Here is a 17,299-nt window from a genome sequence, read left to right as displayed (position 1 = left end):
CTCCCAGCTGCCAATGCCAGGCTGGACTTCCTGGGTCAGCTTCTTCTACTCTCTACTCAGTATGTGAGTTTTCCAGCAGTGTGAGCCCTGACTAGCAGCTCTCAATGAGCACTTTCACTGGGGTGCTGGGGACCCTGCTGGGCTTCGGGTAAGAGCTCGGTGCTGGCTGGCACAGATCCCTGGCTGTCTTCTGGCACACCAACTGCCAGCGATGCAAAACAGACCCGCGATTGTTTGCATGTCTGTTTTCTTCCTTCCCCGGCTTTCCTGCTGTCTTATTGCAACATAATTCACATGCAGTAGATGCACAGATCTTCCCAGTTCAGTGCTGAGAGCCTCCACAACTGTTTGTACACTTGTGTAACCACCGCCCAAATAAGAGACAAAACTTTGGGATGTCCCCAAAGAGTTCTCTTTTTCAGCCAACCCCTGCACCCAACCACTATCTGATTTCTAACTTCTATCAGCATTGATTTTTTTTTCTTTTTTTTTTCTAATTTTATTTTATTTTTAAACTTTACATAATTGTATTAGTTTTGCCAAATATCAAAATGAATCCACCACAGGTATACATGTGTTCCCCATCCTGATTTGTTTTTGCATGTATTCTTGCCTAATCAGAGATCCAACTGCCAACATCCATTGGATCATAGGAAAGGCAAGAGAAGTCCAGAAAAACATCTACTTCTGCTTCATTGACTACCCTAAATCCTTTGACTATGTGGATCACAACAAACTGTGGAAAATTCTTAAAGAGACGGGAATACCAGACCACTTTACCTGCCTCCTGAGAAATCTGTATGCAGGTCAAGAAGAAATAGTTAGAACTGGACATGGAACAATGGACTGGTTCCAAATTGGGAAAGGAGTACATCAAGTCTGTATATTGTCACCTTGCTTATTTAACTTATGTAAAGAGTACATCACACGAAATGCTGGAATGGATGAAGCACAAGCTGGAATGAAGATTGTGGGGAGAAATATCAATAACCTCAGATATACAGATGACACCACACTTACGGCAGAAAGCAAAGAACTGAAGAGCCTCTTGATGAAAGTGAAAGAGGAGAGTGAAAGAGTTGGTTTAAAACTCAACATTCAAAAACTAAGATCATGGCATCTGGTCCCATCACTTCATGGCAAATAGATGGGGAAACAATGAAAATAGTGACAGACTTTATTTTCTTGGGCTCCAAAATCAGTGCAGATGGTGACTGCAGCCATGAAATTAAAAGATGCTTGCTCCTTGGAAGAAAAGCTATGACCAACCTAGGCAGTGTATTAAAAAGCACAGACATCACTTGCTGACAAAGGACTGTCTAGTCACAGCTATGGTTTATCCAGTAGTCATGTATGGATGTGCAAGTTGGACTATAAAGAAATCTGAGTGCCGAAGAATTGATGCTTTGAACTGTGGTTTTGGAGAAGACTCTTGAGAGTCCCTTGGACAGCGAGGAGATCCAACCAGTCCATCCTGAAGGAAATCAGTCCTGAATATTCACTAGAAGGACTGATGCTGAAGCTCCAATCCTTTGGCCACCTGATGCGAAAAACTGACACATTGGAAAAGACCCTGATGCTGGGAAAGATTGAAGGCAGGAGGAGAAAGGGATGACAGAGGATGAGATGGTTGGATGGTATCACTGACTCGATGGATATGAGTGTGAGTAAGCTCTGGGAGATGGTGATGGACAGGGAAGCCTGGCATGCTGCAGTCCATGGGGTTGCAAAGAGTCAGACATGACTGAGTGACTGAATTGAACTTGCCTAATTATATCTAAAACATAATTAGAAGATGTTCGATAACCATCCACAGGCCTTTGATGATGAAAAACACTTTGGATCATATCTATGTTCTGCCATTAAAAGACATGCTTACTATACAACATGTGAAAAATATGAAATAAGGGGGTTTGTATGTGTATGTGTTATTTTATTTAAAAAATATTTTAATGGAGCATAGTTGACTTACAATTTTGTATTAGCTTCAGGTATACAGGAAAGTGAATCAGTTACACATATACATATATCCACTCTTTTTTTAGATTCTTTTCCCATATGGACCATTACAAAGTATTGAGCAGAGTTCCCTGTGCTCTACAGTAGGTCCTTACTAGGTATCTATTTTAAATAGTTTGCATATGTCAATCCCAATCTCTCAATTTATTCCTCCCCCCCATTTATTCCCTGGTAGCCTAAGTTTGCTTTCTATATCTGTGACTCTTTTAAAAACTCTTATAAACTCTTTTAAAAACTTTCAAAAAATTAAAAACAGAGCTACCGTATGATCCAGTAATTCCATCCCTAGATATATACCAAAAGTTTTTAAAAGAGTTTAAAAATCACCTGGGATCCTATCACCCAGAAATAACCACTATTAGTATTCTAGTGGGTTTCTTTCAGGGCTAGTACACATGCGTCGATGACAGGTTCTCTAGCGTGGCATTAGCTTTTTTTTGTAAATAAATAAAGCTTGTTGCTGCTGACCTCAGAGCAGGTCATTTGGTGTTGCCTGTGTAAGAGACAGCTCCACCAAATATCAATCTGCAATTTCAAGCACCAACTTTTGTGGTTCATTTGGGGCCAATATCTGAATTCACTGCTTGTTTTCTTCGGTGGGATATGTCTGACACTCTTTTTTCCACTGGCAGTCATATGACCTCTCCTGGTACCTCAGTTTTACTTCTCAAAAGACAGTGGCTAGCTCCTTGAGACATACCTTGAGCTATACCTCCACAATGTGGATAACACATTTGCCATTAAATCAGACCATCTGTGGGCTTCCCAGGTGGCACTGTTGGTAAAGAACTCACCTGCCAATGCAGGAGACAGAGGAGATGCAGGTTCGATCCCTAGGTCGGGAAGATCCCCTAGAGGAGGAAATGGCAACCCACTCCAGTATTCTTGCCTGGAGAATCCCATGGATAGAGGAGCCTGGTGGGCCACAGTCCATAGGGTCACACTGACTCGGATACGACTGAAGCGACATAGCACACACACAGATCATCTGCAACAAAATCTCCAATCTGGACAATCATTTCTCTAGCTACTTTCATAAGAATGCAGCCATAGACATGCCCTTGATATTATATAGATTTTCTTTGAAAGATGGCACTTTAATAACATCCTTAAGTTGGAGGAGTTTTTTCTAAGGATCCCAAGAATATGATGGTGTTAGTTGCTGAGTCTTCTTTTATATACATCCCAAGCAACAAGGTAACCAATGCTAGGTCATCTTCCCAGCATGAATTGTGCTCTAGAACTCTTTTCAGCTTGCAAAACTCTGTACCCATTAAACAACTCTCCACACCCCATCCCCTCAGCCCCTAGTGACCTCTGTCCTACCTCCTGTCCATGAAGCTGACTGCTCTAAGTATCTCACATGAATGAAATCACGCAGAGTGTGTCATTTTGTGACTGGTTTACTTCACTTAGCACAACATCCTTGGGGTTCATCCCTTTCATGGCACGTGTCAGGATTCCCTTCCTTTTCAAGGCTAAATAATATTCCACTGAATGTGCATACTACATTTTGTTTATCCATTCATCTGTCTAGATATATTTAGCTAGTTTCCACTTTTGGCTGTTTCTCCTGATGCTGCTGTGGGCAGGGGTGTACTGTATCTTTTTGAGGCCCTGCTTTTGCTTTTTTTGATACATATCTAGGGATGGAATTACTGGATCATATGGTAGCTCTGTTTTTAATTTTTTTCAAAAACTGCCATACCATTTTCCATTGTGGAAATTATTTTCATTTTACATTCCCACTGGCAGTGAACAGGGTTCCAATTTCTGTACACACTCATCAACACTTGTTATTTCCCGCTTTTTAAAAATATATATAATAGCCATCTTAATCAGTGTGGAGTGGCATCTCATTGTGGTTTTGATTTGCATTTCCCTAATAATTAGTGATATGGAGCATCTTTTCATGTATTTGTTGGCCATTTATATATTGTCTTTGAAGAAATGTCTGCTGCTGCTGCTGCTAAGTTGCTTCAGTCGTGTCTGACTCTGTGTGACCCCATAGATGGCAGCCCACCAGGCTCCTCTGTCCCTGGGATTCTCCAGGCAAGAATACTGGAGTGGGTTGCCATTACCTTCTCCAATGCATGAAAGTGAAGTCGCTCAGTTGTGTCCGGCTTGTCTATTCAAGTCCTATTCCCATTTTTAACCAAGTTGTTTTTCTGTTGCTGAGTTGTAGGCAGTCTTTATATATTCTGGATAGAATTCCCTTATCAGATACAGGATTTGCAAATATTTTCTGGGTTGCCATTCCATGGGCTTCCTTATCACTCTGTTGATGGTGTCCTTTGGTACATCAAAGTTTTAAATTTTTATGTAGTCCAATTAATAATGGTGTTTTAAATAAGAATACATTTGGACTAGAAGTAAAAAGTGTTGGAAAAAAATCCAGACCTGGGTTTTTTCTTAGTTATGCTACTCAATGAGCTGGACGACCCTGGACAAGGCATTTAATTTCTCTGAACTTCATTATCCTTATTTGAAGATTGCATGTGTTAGTCGTTCAGTCATGTCTGACTCTTTGTGACCCCATGGACTGTAACCTGCCAGGCTCCTCTGTCCATGGGATTTTCCAGGCAAGAATACTGGAGTGGATTGCCATTTCCTTCTCTAAGGAATCTTCCCAACCCAGAGATTGAACCTGGTCTCCTGCATTGCAGGCAAACTCTACCATCTGAGCCACCAGGGAAGCCCTATATGAAGATGGGAGAGGGGAAAAGAATATCTACCACGTAAGGCTTTTGTGAAATGTGAATGCACACAGAGCAAGAATCAGAGTGCCCAGCACTTGGAAGACACACGCCTCTTCTCCACGCCTACCCCAGCATACTTGTCAGCAAGTATCAATTCATTCAACAGGACCCCAGGACAGGCACTGTTTGAATTAACAAAGGGATCATTATCCTGGTCTTATCAATGAGGAAACGGGTGCATGGCCAGGTTACATAAAGAACCCAAGACCACAGCGCCTACACAGTTCCACTTAGATCTTCTGCTATGGGTGTGCCCCTCAGCCCCGGTCCCTGTTGTCTCACTCATAGGACAAACCAGTCACCTCAACCCCAGTGCAGACATAAGAACTGGGAAACCCTTAAAGACCATCCAGTCCAGCTCTCCCAACTTACAGATGAGAGAATATGGGGGAGGTTGAGAATTTTGCCCAGATTCACACAGCAACATTGCCTGAGTCACCCCGCCGGCCAACCCTCCCTCCCAGTGCGGCAACGAATGCCCTTGAGAGAGCAGAAGGGAGGCCTTGTTCCAGGTCCAGCACCACCCACTCCTCCCCGGAACGCTCAGGCCTGTTCTCCTCTGACAGTGTTGTCTGGGGGAGAATAGGACATTCTCAGCGGTGCTGGGAACAGTATAGCTTTGGGGGTGAAATTTCTCAAGACAGACAGACAACTGGACATGTTTATTTAGCAGCCCCTGGGTCCAGGCCTGCTAGGAGGGCCAGGCCTCTCACGGGGGTTGAGGAAAACAGTGGGATGATGCTGGTATTTTTTCCCCTTCCTACCCTGCTGTATAAGCCCCACAGCCAAGGTCAGCACACCAATTATTGCAGGTGCCCTTGCGCTCCAGCCCTGAGACGGAAGGAGCACAAGGGAGCAGAGTGCTTTATCTGGGAACGTTCTGGCCAGTGCTTCCAAGCAATGAGAAACAGACATTTCATTGCTTTTGCTTCAAAAGGCCTTTTCATCTTTCATGTTTTGTGAAGGAATAATGCACAGATGATATGAATGGAAATCAAAATAAAGATTTGCCCATAATTATGCCACTAAGTAACCTTGCTTTTTGAAGAAAATGATTGTACCATTTATTCTGAGATCCACAAACCAAGAAAGAAATGTGTAGGAATGACTCTCTAACTGCCTTAACCATCTCATCAGTAGGCCAAGTGGCTATTTCTCATGACTAACACCATTAAAATCTGGAGGAAAAGCCAAGTGGTTATATTCTGGCATATTCTTTATTCTATAAAGAATATTTTATTCTATACAAAATTATAATATATGCAGGAAGGCAAAGTGAGATGATAAAATATTATTGTCTCCGACCTTGGGGAGATTCCTCAGCCCACCAGCACTGGTTTCTTAGAAACCTGGATTGCCACATGTGTATGTATAGTTGGATGAATGATACATATAACTATTTTATAGTTTAATGCAAATATCTGAGCTCTTACTATATACCAGAGATTTCCCCTAGGTGCCAGGAAAAACAAAGATTAAGATAGAGGTTGTGTCCTCAAGAGGTTCACAGATCTACTGTGTAAAGAAATAAATGACATTTAGTGTGACAAATACATGATAAAAATAACAGCAAAGTATAAGATACAGTTGGGGACACAAAGAGGGCTTGGCGGAGGCTGCAGAGCTCTGAATTTTTTCAGCATCCATCCTGTATGATTCAGCTCCAGGAGCACCTCCCGCACAAATAGTGAGAGGCTAGGAGTGAGGCTAGGAATGCATCACTTTATTACAAGCAGGGCCTTTCTACAGATCTTCACTCAAGATCTTTATAAATGTGCTTGTACCTTAGAGGTTCTAATTTATAAATGCTATTTCACATACCATTCACCTAAAAACAAAGTTGGGACATGGAGAGAAGTCTTTCTGAATAGTTATGATAAAGCTTGGAGTCCTACCAAGCTACGAATCTCCTGGTTCCAGGTGCTTGAATTTACCTGAGTCGTTCTGTAGGGTAAGGAAAAAGTTGGCATTTGAGCCCAGAAATCTTAATTCTCAGATTTATAGGCAGATTCAGGATGTACATTAGGGCACTGAGCTTCCAAGTCCTCACCAGGCACCCGTATTCCTAGATGTAAAGCCACAGCTAAACTACATACAAGCTACTGAAATATTCTGTTTGGAATTCTCTTGTGGGAAAATGTACTGTTTGGCATAAGACACTCGTCAACGCCATCAGGTACAAAAGCAGTGTTTTAATCTCGCATGCAGTTCTGTGAACACTTGCTCAGGAGACAGTGGAGAGAATGAACTTCACCCAGCTGCGTGACCTTGGCCAGATGATTGGTCTTCCGAATTTCTGTGTCCCCAGCTTAGCCACCGATGTAACGACGTCCATCACCATACCGGTTGTTCTGAGTGCATATACTGCACAAAATGACTAAACATCGCTACAGTTTTGTAACGCATAAGGATTTAGCATATTCTAAGGACTTAGATGAAGATGTCATTCCTGTCCTCTTTGTGGTCTAAGAGATTTTCTCATCTTTCTGGTACAGAGATGAGAGGGACACAGTCATGGCCCACCAATCTGCAGATGGTCCTCTAGGAGACAAACAAGTGCTCAACAGAATAGGTGTTATGTCCCCTCTCCGGGGTCCCATCTGGCAAGCAGACTTCCCAGAGTCAGGGGCTCAGCTTGCCAATTCTGCAGCAGCTCTCAGGTTTGTATTCTTATTACCCAAAACTTCTGTCTAAGGATTTTAACAAATACAGTCGAAGTATGACATAAGTATCCTCGTAAGCAGGGATTATCACTGTTTCTGGAGAGGGCATGGCCATGCCCCAGAAGCATCCACAAGAATTACTCAGATGGTGATAATATCCCCCTTCATAGGTATCATGTTTTGTAAAGTAAATACATGTACAGCAACATTTTCTCATTTGACCCCTCTCTCAGGTGTTGCTACTGGTAAAGAACCTGCCTGTCAATGCAGGAGATGTAAGAGATGAGGGTTCCACTCCTGGGTCAGGAAGATCCCCTGGAGGAGGGCATGGCAACCCACTCCAGAATTCTTGCCTGGAGAATCCCATGGACAGAGGCACCTGGTGGGCTACAGTCAATGGGGCCGCAAAGGGTTGGACATGGACATGACTGAAGTGACTGAGCATGCAGCATGCACATACAAAGCAAATTAATTATCCCCATTGTTATCAGGGAGGAATATGCTCAGAGAGAGGAACTAGGAACCTATGGCTTGCAGGTGGCCACTGGGGACTTGGACCACCATCCCTCTCTCACACACACAGCCAAGTTCCAACCCCGCCTCTCAGAGGCAACAATCGCTGGTTCTAGACTGGATGGACCTGAAGATGTAGGGAAGGAGTTCTAAATTCAAGGTCAAACTATCAGAAAAGCAGAAGCTCCTCCCATGAACGAATGTCTCAATCTCCAGAGTCTTTCTCAGTTCTCCAAGCCCTGACCATGGACCATGTTGTTAAGAACACTGCAAAGCAGGCATATGTGTGACTCAGTGCTGGCTGACAGCCCCACCCTGTCTGCCCATCTCTCTCTCTTTCTTTTTTTTTCGTATCATTAATTTTATTTTATTTTGTTAATTGAAGGATAATTGCTTTACAGAATTTTGTTGTTTTCTGTCAAACCTCAATGTGAATAAGACTGCAAGGAGATCCAACCAGTCCATTCTGAAGGAGATCAGCCCTGGGATTTCTTTGGAAGGAATGACGCTAAAGCTGAAACTCCAGTACTTTGGCCACCTCATGCGAAGAGTTGACTCATTGGAAAAGACTCTGATGCTGGGAGGGATTGGGGGCAGGAGGAGAAGGGGACGACAGAGGATGAGATGGCTGGATGGCATCACTGACTTGATGGACATGAGTCTGAGTGAACTCCGGGAGTTGGTGATGGACAGGGAGGCCTGGCGTGCTGTGATTCATGGGGTCGAAAAGAGTCGGACACGACTGAGCGACTGATCTGATCTGATCTGATCTGATACATGTATCCCCTTCTCTCTCTCTTTCGAGAGGCAGCCCATGCTCCCGTTTTTCATGACGTCCCTGGCACCTGCCTTCTGTTTTCCACTCTCACCAACCTACTCTCCTGACTCCTCTCTTACTTGCCCTTTCCTCATCCAGGTCCCCAGACTCTTCCTGGGGCCCTTTCTCTCTCCAACAAAGTAAACAGTCATAAAGCAGGTGGGCAGGCTGCCAAGAAGCAGAGGCTCCAACCAGAAGCGACAGCTCCCAGCTTCTCTGCTGACTGGCCTGTAACCAACCAGAAGGCATATCCCCTCAGGAGTTCATGTCTGTTATGTGCACTCTCCTCGCTCCCCAGATTAACATGTACCACTCTCTGTGGTACAGGGAGCTCTGCAAAGGAAAGACCCATATTCTCTGAAACATTTGGAATATTCGAGGGACAGCAGTGTAGGAGTGGGGGTGGGGGTGAGCCCACAGTCTGGAGTTGGAATGCCGAGGTTCCAATCCCAGTGCAGTCTCCTAAGTGTGCAGCCACAGGTGGGTCACTAAAACTCTCAGCATCTCAATTTTCTCATTTCTAAAATGAGAATAATAATTCCCAATCCCCAGAATTTGGGGAGGATTACTCTGATGCTCGGAGGGATTGGGGGCAGGAGGAGAAGGGGACGACAGAGGATGAGATGGCTGGATGGCATCACCACCTCGACGGACATGAGTTTGAGTGAACTCCAGGAGCTGGTGATGGACAGGGAGGCCTGGCGTGCTGCAATTCATGGGGTCGCAAAGAGTTGGACACGACTGAGCGACTGAATTGAACTGAACTAAAAATCAATAAGTGCTTTCAAATTCTGATGCTAGAGAAGATTACTGAAAGTCCTTCAGATTGCAAGGAGATCAAACCAGTCAATCCTAAAGGAAACCAACCCTGAATATCTGGAAATCAACCCTGGAAGGACTTATGCTGAAGCTGAAGCTCCAATACTTTGGCCATCTGGTGAGAAGAGCTGACTCATTGGAAAAGACCCTGATTCTGGGAAAGACTGAAGGAAAAGGAGAAGGGTACAGCAGAGGATGAGGTGGTTAGATAACATCACCAACTCAATGGACATGTATTTTAGCAAACTCCGGGAGATAGTGGAGGACAGAGGAGCCTGGCGTGCTGCAGTCCACGGGGTCAGAAAAAGTCGGAAATGACTTATCCACTGAACAACAAAAAAAAATCAGTAAATACTTAAAAAGTGCTTAGACTACTGCTTGGCACATAGTGGTGCCCAATGAATGGAAACAAAGTTATAAAGAGATAAATTTTAGAAAAGACCTCTAGCTCAGGGTTCATTCATTCAACAAGGATGAAAGAGCAGGTTTTTGAGCATCTGCTCTTTACCAGGCAGTGCTCTGTGCCCTAAAGATGCAGTAGAGAACAAGAGAAGTGGACTGTGGGAAACACAGACAAGAGGAATATTAGATTGTGCTCAATGGCTGTGCAGTGAATTAAAATACAGTAAGTCCCCTACATACAAGTGAGTTTGGTTCGAAGAGCAAGTTCATAAGTCCTACAAAGTTAGCCTAGGCACCCAACTAACACAATTGGCTACGTAATACTGTATTGTAATAGGTTTCTAATAATTCTCACATAAATAATACATACATAAAAAACAAACACAAAAAATAAATATTTTAAATCTTAGAGTATAGAACCTTGAAAAGTACAGTAGTATAGTACAACGGCTGGCATCCAGGAGCTGGCTTCAAGTGAACAGGCAAGAAGAGTTACTGACTGGAGGAGGGAGACAAGGTGGGAGATGCTACTAGAGCTGAAGGATCTTCAGCAAAAGGAGATGGAGGGAAAGCTGCAATTTAACTCATGCCATGATGGCACAGGTTCAGGTTCCTTGCTGGAACCAGATACACGTTTGCATCTTTGAAAGTTTGCAACTTGAAGGTTCGTATGTAGGGGACTTACTGTAAGGCAAGCGAATGAGAGGGATAGACAGCTTCCATGGACTCTAGAGGCAAGAATAGCTTCTCCAGGGAGCAAATTCTCAAAAGACACGTGGAGTGACATTCATCCATGGAGGGAGAAAATAATATCCACCGCTTCCAAGGTGGGCAAGAGCCTCGGCAAGTCCTGGCTTATCGGAACTAGGAAGGAAGCCATGAGCAGAGTCTGCGGCTATTTCTGAGGGAGGAGTCAGAACCCACAACTCCAATTTGGACCAGTCTTCATACTCTACAAAGGGCTCCCCTTGTGGCTCAGCAGGTAAAGAATCTGCCTGCAATATGGGAGACCTGGGTTCAACCCTTGGGTTGGGAAGAGCCCCTGGAGAAGGGAAAGGCTACCCACTCCAGTATTCTGGCCTGGAGAATTCCATGGACTGTATAGTCTATGGAGTTGCAAAGACTGAGTGACTTTCTTTTTCTTTCTTTTCTTTCATATTTTACGAACTGGGATACAGCCAATGAGGGGAACTATATTTTCAAAAGAATTTAGGCCAATACTTTTGAAATATCTCCTCTTAAGGAGGAACTCGGGGAGGAATTTATCTTAGCATCTCAAAAAGCTGTATTTGTCCTAGGCAACTGCATTTTAAAAAGTTTTATAGATGCCATGAGTTTTGCAAATGACTTTTCTCTTGTGAGCTACAGGAAGCTCAAAACTGAATTTGCAACAGGGCTAGGTGGTAGGTACTTTTTCCCTGATATGACTTTATTTCTGGCTTTTTCCCCTCTGTTTTACTCTTAGATTTTCTTTGAGTTGATCTCTTTATTTATCGTAGCACAGGTGTGTGTGTGTGTGTGCATGTGTAAAATATATGCTCCAAATCCTCTTTAGTACTAGCTAGATTATAATAAATGTGCTGTTTGAGGTAATTTAGCACCTATTTCAAAATAAACAAACTATTTTTTATATCTTCGTATATAACCCACATTTTATGTACCATGGGAATTTTTTAAGTTTCAGTTCACCTTATCCCTACCTGCGCCCACTCCCACCCACCCACTCCCATCACTACTTTTTTTAAGGGGCAAACATCTTCTATTACATATGCACAGTTTTAACTGGTCCAAAACTTTCTCACTCCTGCAGCTGTAGCATCTATCTCCCTCTTTTCTTCATCTTCCCATCATCGCCCCCCTCCCCGCCCACATACATTCTGCACAGTGCCCCCTAGTTTTCATTTCTTTAAAGCATCAGTTGAGCAAAATCAGCCATTTGACAGTTTCAAACTCTTCCCTGGCTCCTACTGCTCATAGGGATAAGTGAAAACTCCTTATCCTGACAAAATCTCCTTCTCATCACACACTTTATCACCTAAACTCTGCCCAATCTCAGGTAGCTCCCCTAACTGTCCCTGGATATGTCTTTTCTTTCCCCGGCTCTGTGCACTGACACTGCTGTGTCTGCCTGGCACGCCTGCCCCAACCCCCGGGGACCCATCCTCACAGCCCTCAAAACCTCACACAAATGCTTGCTGTCCTCTGAAGCTCTCCTAATGGCTCCACCTCCCAGGGGTCTCTTCCAAATCAAAATATTGCTGGCTGACTATTTGAAGAGTAACTCCATTCCACCTTGCAAAACTGTGTAATTTTACTGAAACTGTCTCTGTATTGTTCAATATTTTGCAGATCTTTACAACTCATTTGCCCACTGGAATTGGCATCTTTTTGATGCTCTGTGTAGTATCATATAAAGTTGATACTCCACAAATACTTGACAGTTCATGTCTCTTTCCCTTCAAAATACAAAGCATAAAGCAAATGACAGACAAAAGGTTAAATCCTCAATAAATAAACTAGTCATACTCATATGATAATTCACTAAAACGCAAAAGGTTAGAAAACATAGGAAGTGTTTAACTTCACTAGTAATAAAGAATACAAGTTAAAATGTTGTCTGCTATCAAATTAACAAAGATAAGGAAAAAATCTCAATCTTTAAAGCTTTTGAGAGTGAAAGGAGATAGGTACTCTCATAACTGCTGGTGTAATCAATACAAATTGAAAACAATTTGACAATATATAAAAGCTTTAAAATGTCTATACACATCAGTGTGTGCGTTCATGCATGCATGCTAAGTCGCTTCAGCCGTGTCTGACTCTTTGCGACCCCATGGACTATGGCCTGCCAGGCTCCTCTGTCCATGGGATTCTCCAGGCAAGGATACTGGAATGGGTTGCCATGCCCTCCTCCAGGGGATCTTCTCAGCCCAGGGATCTAACTCACATCTCCTGCAGTTTTTGCATTGCAGGCAGATTCTTTACTGCTGAACCAGGCGGGAAGCCCCAACTCACTGGAGTGTTAGGGACATATTCCAAAGTCCAGAGAAAGCCCTGGGCACCAGGGACTCCTCCCAGGGTTATAATACTGAATCTTTATGAATAACTTAAATGTACAATAAGGAAATTATATGTCCATTAAGTGGACTGTTACAGGACATTAAAAATGGCAGCCAATGATTCTGTGTTAACTTGGGGCTGGGGGAATGCTTATATGTAAAGTTAAGTAGAAAAAAATAAAATACAAGATTATAGGAAATGAATAATTCTAACCACATAAACAAATGCATGAAAGAAAATATATCAAAACAGTAAAAGCAGTTATACTTGCTTATAGTTTATTGTGCATTCCAGGTTTTCTAGAAATATTGGATGACTACCGGAGGGGGGTGCAGAAAAGATGCTTTTCTTTCTTTTTTGGCAGTGTGCCGTGGCTTGCAGGATCTTAGTTTACTGATCAGGGATCAAATCTGTCCCTACCCCCACCCCCACATCCTGCAGTGAAGTGCAGAGTCCAAACCATTGGATTACCAGGGAATTCCCAAAAGATGCTTTTCAAGTAGATTTTTTCCTTTTCTTTATACCAGGAACAGCACCGTTATTGAGCTTTGAGACATAAGTTTTCATTTATTTTATTTTTGCACCTGTTTCAAAACTAAGAAACAGAGAGACAAGAGAAAGCTGAAGAAAGGGAAGGAGAGAGAGAGTGAGGGCAGCTCTCTGACCCTGATTAATCCCTGCCATGAAACAAGCATTGTCACTTTGTAGAGCCAGGAGACAGGCTCAGAAAGTCAAGTTCAAGGTTACCTGAGGGGCAGAGGCACCATCACAACCAGGCTACTATGCCAGGATCAGGCAGAGAAAGAGAAAAGAAAGGGCATGGCAGGTGAGCACAAAATCTCAGGGGTAATTTATAGAACAGTATAAACGGGTGGTTCTAGTGGGTAAGATTGCGGGTGGTTTTTTCCCCTCCTCACTTTTCCAGGTTTTCCATAACGTGATGTGAACTTTTTGTTTTTATTTATGTGCAAGAAGAAAACTGCAACCATTTGAAATCACTGAACTGTGAGCAACAAGAGAGAAAATAGGCTCTACTCATCCCGAATCCCTTCCTAAGGGGAATACAGGGGTCGGAGGGAAAGGGGCGAGCAGTCTCACAACCCTGACTTGAACCATATGCTGCATCATGGGGCCACCTCAGGATTCAGGGGACGAGAGTGGAGCATGTGTGCCTGTGTGCATGTTGTGGGAGTCTCCTGTGATGAGGAGCAGCAGGATCCATGGAGCTGTCTGCAAAGGTGAGCCGTTGTGTTGCAGGTGGAGTCAGCCCCTCCTTGCAGGTCTCCCCACCATCCACAAGTCACACACAAGTGCTCTGTAAGGCACATTTACAGGAAACTGTGTGTCATGGCTGTTTTCCCCACAGTCAGCTTTCTGGATCACAAACCTTGAAGAAAGGCATGTGTTGGGGATGGGGCAGCACCTAAAGGTGAGGAGGGGTTCGTTAGGGCAGATTTAGTTTTAGAGGGATGGGGCCACCCAGACAGGGGTTCTGGGAAAAGCCATCCCAATCGTCTTCATATCCAGCTGCCCTGATTCCGAGGGCAGTATTTCTTAGAGAGCTTGGACTCACCTCGGGGGGTCAGTGGGGGGCTTCCAGGTAAGACCACTGTGGCTTCATCCCCGGGGAAAGGGTTAGGGAAACTTTTAATTACGTAATTCTAACATATAACACACACACAGAAAAACCTAATGGGAATCCATTTTTTGCAGAGAATTTGCCCATAGTCTTCCCACCCAAGTATAAAGTGCTTTTTATTTACCCAGGTCCCTTGTCAATCTATGTTCATAGGTATAAACAAGATTGTGGGGAGTCACCTGTGACCTCTTGGAGAGCCATTTCCAAAAAGTGACTGGGGTTTAGGAATGAGTGATGGTTCAGAGCGGCATGGGTAAGTCTGGTGAAGGGAAGCAGAAGCGGTTCAATGGCTTGAGTGGTTAGCTAGGTCAAGGTGACTTGTGTGCTAAAGTGGGAGGTGGGGGAGATGCTGCAAACACGCATCTTCAGGAGCCTCAAAGAGGAAGAGAGACGGGCAAAGGCCCAGGAGGACCTGAAGGGCACAGGCTCTTGAGTGATTTGCCTTGTGAGTGCAGAACCTCCTATAATGCACTGTCACATCCAGGTGCCAGCCCTGAGGTTTGCACAGAACTGGGAGATACATGAGTATCTTGTCATTTAATACAGAGATGTGATTCCAAGAGACAAACCCACCTGTCTAAGGTGAAATAGCCATGATCTGACTGTGGGTTGAGATGGGCTGATGCCAGGTCTAGGATCCTTTCTGTCCCAGATGATACCGTGTCCTTTAGCAAAGACAAGGGACCCTTATTCTCCCATAGATGGGAGGAAGAAGATGGGAGAAACTGAGGACCCAGAGAGACTGAGATGTCGAGGACAGAGGGAAGTGAGGAGGAGACAAGAGGGGAGATGAAGATCTCCAGCATCACCATGCAGCTGAAAGGCGGCAATGGAAGTGAGGTTATGCACGTTGATAATGGATCCCGTAACCAGGTGCATGGTCAAGGGACACCTTTACCTAAAGCTATTAGGTGACTGTTGGCTCCACACGGGGGCCTCACTGCCCATCAGTTAATGAAATCCCTGGTGGCATTTTCCTAACGAGCACTTACCTAGGGCATTAGGGGAGGGAAGGGGTACTGGGCTTGGAAGCCCCCATTTTCATTTTGCCCCTTTCTATATAACTGTGTCGCCCTGGATAAATCACTAGAAAAATAAGAACCAAATATAAGAAGTCTATTATTCTACACCTTCCCAATCTCCCTATTCACTTCTTATTTCATCATTTGACTGCCTCTGAGGACAGAATGATTGAAAGTATGACGTGGACCTTTTCTTTTCATAAGCATCAAGAAAATACTAAAATCCAGGCCAACAAGCCCTCCCCTTGGCGACTGGGTGCCTCTCACAACTCCTGAGACAAGGCTTTGCCCTAAAACTCAGTAATCATCTCCCTACCAGCACTGGCAAGACTGCTGCAGGCAACTGCCCAGAGGATTCCTTCATTGTAATCTTTCTATGAATGATTCAGGGGTGAGGACCATCGCTGTTTGTGTCTGGAGGAATAAGAACATATTATAAAAGAGACCTGAAAATCAGTGATGTATCCAAAAATAGCACCCAGATACGCCAGCTTCCCAGCTCACCTTTCTGTACCATCCAACTCTTCCTTGACTTGCTTCACGCAACAGGGGTAAATTGGGACCCCCACTGCTCAGGTATCCTGGGATCAGTCATCAAACAGTCTTGGACTGAATGCTGCCAGGTGACCCAGCAGAACTAGCATTCCTAATTCTTACTCACTCTGATGGGCCTTGTCCTAACTCCTTCCCCACTGCAGGTGCCCCTGCAGTCACATGCTTTTGTCAAGTGATCTGCAGCCTTAGGCTGCTCACTCTGCAGAAAAGAATGGGGAGGGGGGGGAACAGAGAGTAAGAAAATATAGCTCTCTCCTGGGAACCTCACAAGCTTCTAGCTTATAAAACATAACTGCCTTGCTACCATTTCTGCAGAGTCCCCACTGGCCAGCAGCACACGCTCTGAAGTCAATCCCCTCCCACTCTACTCCCCAACCTCGGCCCATTGGGAGAGAAAGGATACTTGCTGAAGGGACTTGCTGATGTTCCCCAAGGTTCAGAAATGCACGTGTGACCAAAGTGGGCAGGAAAGGAGGCTGATCATAAGGTGAAGTATCTCTAAATAACGAGGCTGCTGAGCATCTCTGCACTCCACTCTCAGCTTCCTGTGCCTCCAACAAACTTTGTGACTCAGTGTTTGCACAGTGAGGCAGCCAAGCAGACTCGGTGATGGATTAAATTCAGAATGTGCTTTTCTTCCAACTCACCCCTCAGGTGCCACCTGAGCCCCTACCTGGCTGCGGGGGTGGGAGCTGAGCATAGCTGCAGCTCTTCTGCTGGCCCTAAATAGCTACCAGAGCCTGAGTTCTGACGACTTTGGTCCACGGGTATCCTTTCTCTCTTCTCTGTCTCTGTCTGTCTGTCTCTGACACATACACAGCAGCTGGAGGCTCTATAACGCAGTTGATTTCTAAACTGGTCTGGGTCTCCCGTGCTCCATTCCTCCAGGCTGCAATTTGGACCCCGTGTGCTCTTTTCTTCACCCACACTGCCGCCAAACCCAGAGGAATTCCTGGAAAATTTTAAGGCAGAACAGGGCATCATGAGGGTCTGGCTAACTGTTGCACGTCAGTTGAGGGGATGGCCGTGGA

General features: G+C 44.4%; 1 protein-coding gene across 3 annotated transcripts in view; it reads right to left on the bottom strand.

The window, feature by feature from the left end:
* Positions 1-17,299, bottom strand: part of EFR3B (EFR3 homolog B (S. cerevisiae)) — a 98,437-nt gene that overhangs the window by 80,153 nt on the left and 985 nt on the right. The gene's annotated exons all lie outside the window — the stretch shown is intronic.

This window comes from Bison bison, unplaced genomic scaffold (genome assembly GCF_000754665.1).
Source record: "Bison bison bison isolate TAMUID 2011002044 unplaced genomic scaffold, Bison_UMD1.0 scf7180017864145, whole genome shotgun sequence".
Lineage (NCBI taxonomy): Eukaryota > Metazoa > Chordata > Mammalia > Artiodactyla > Bovidae > Bison > Bison bison.
This window is presented reverse-complemented; position numbering and strand designations above follow the sequence as displayed.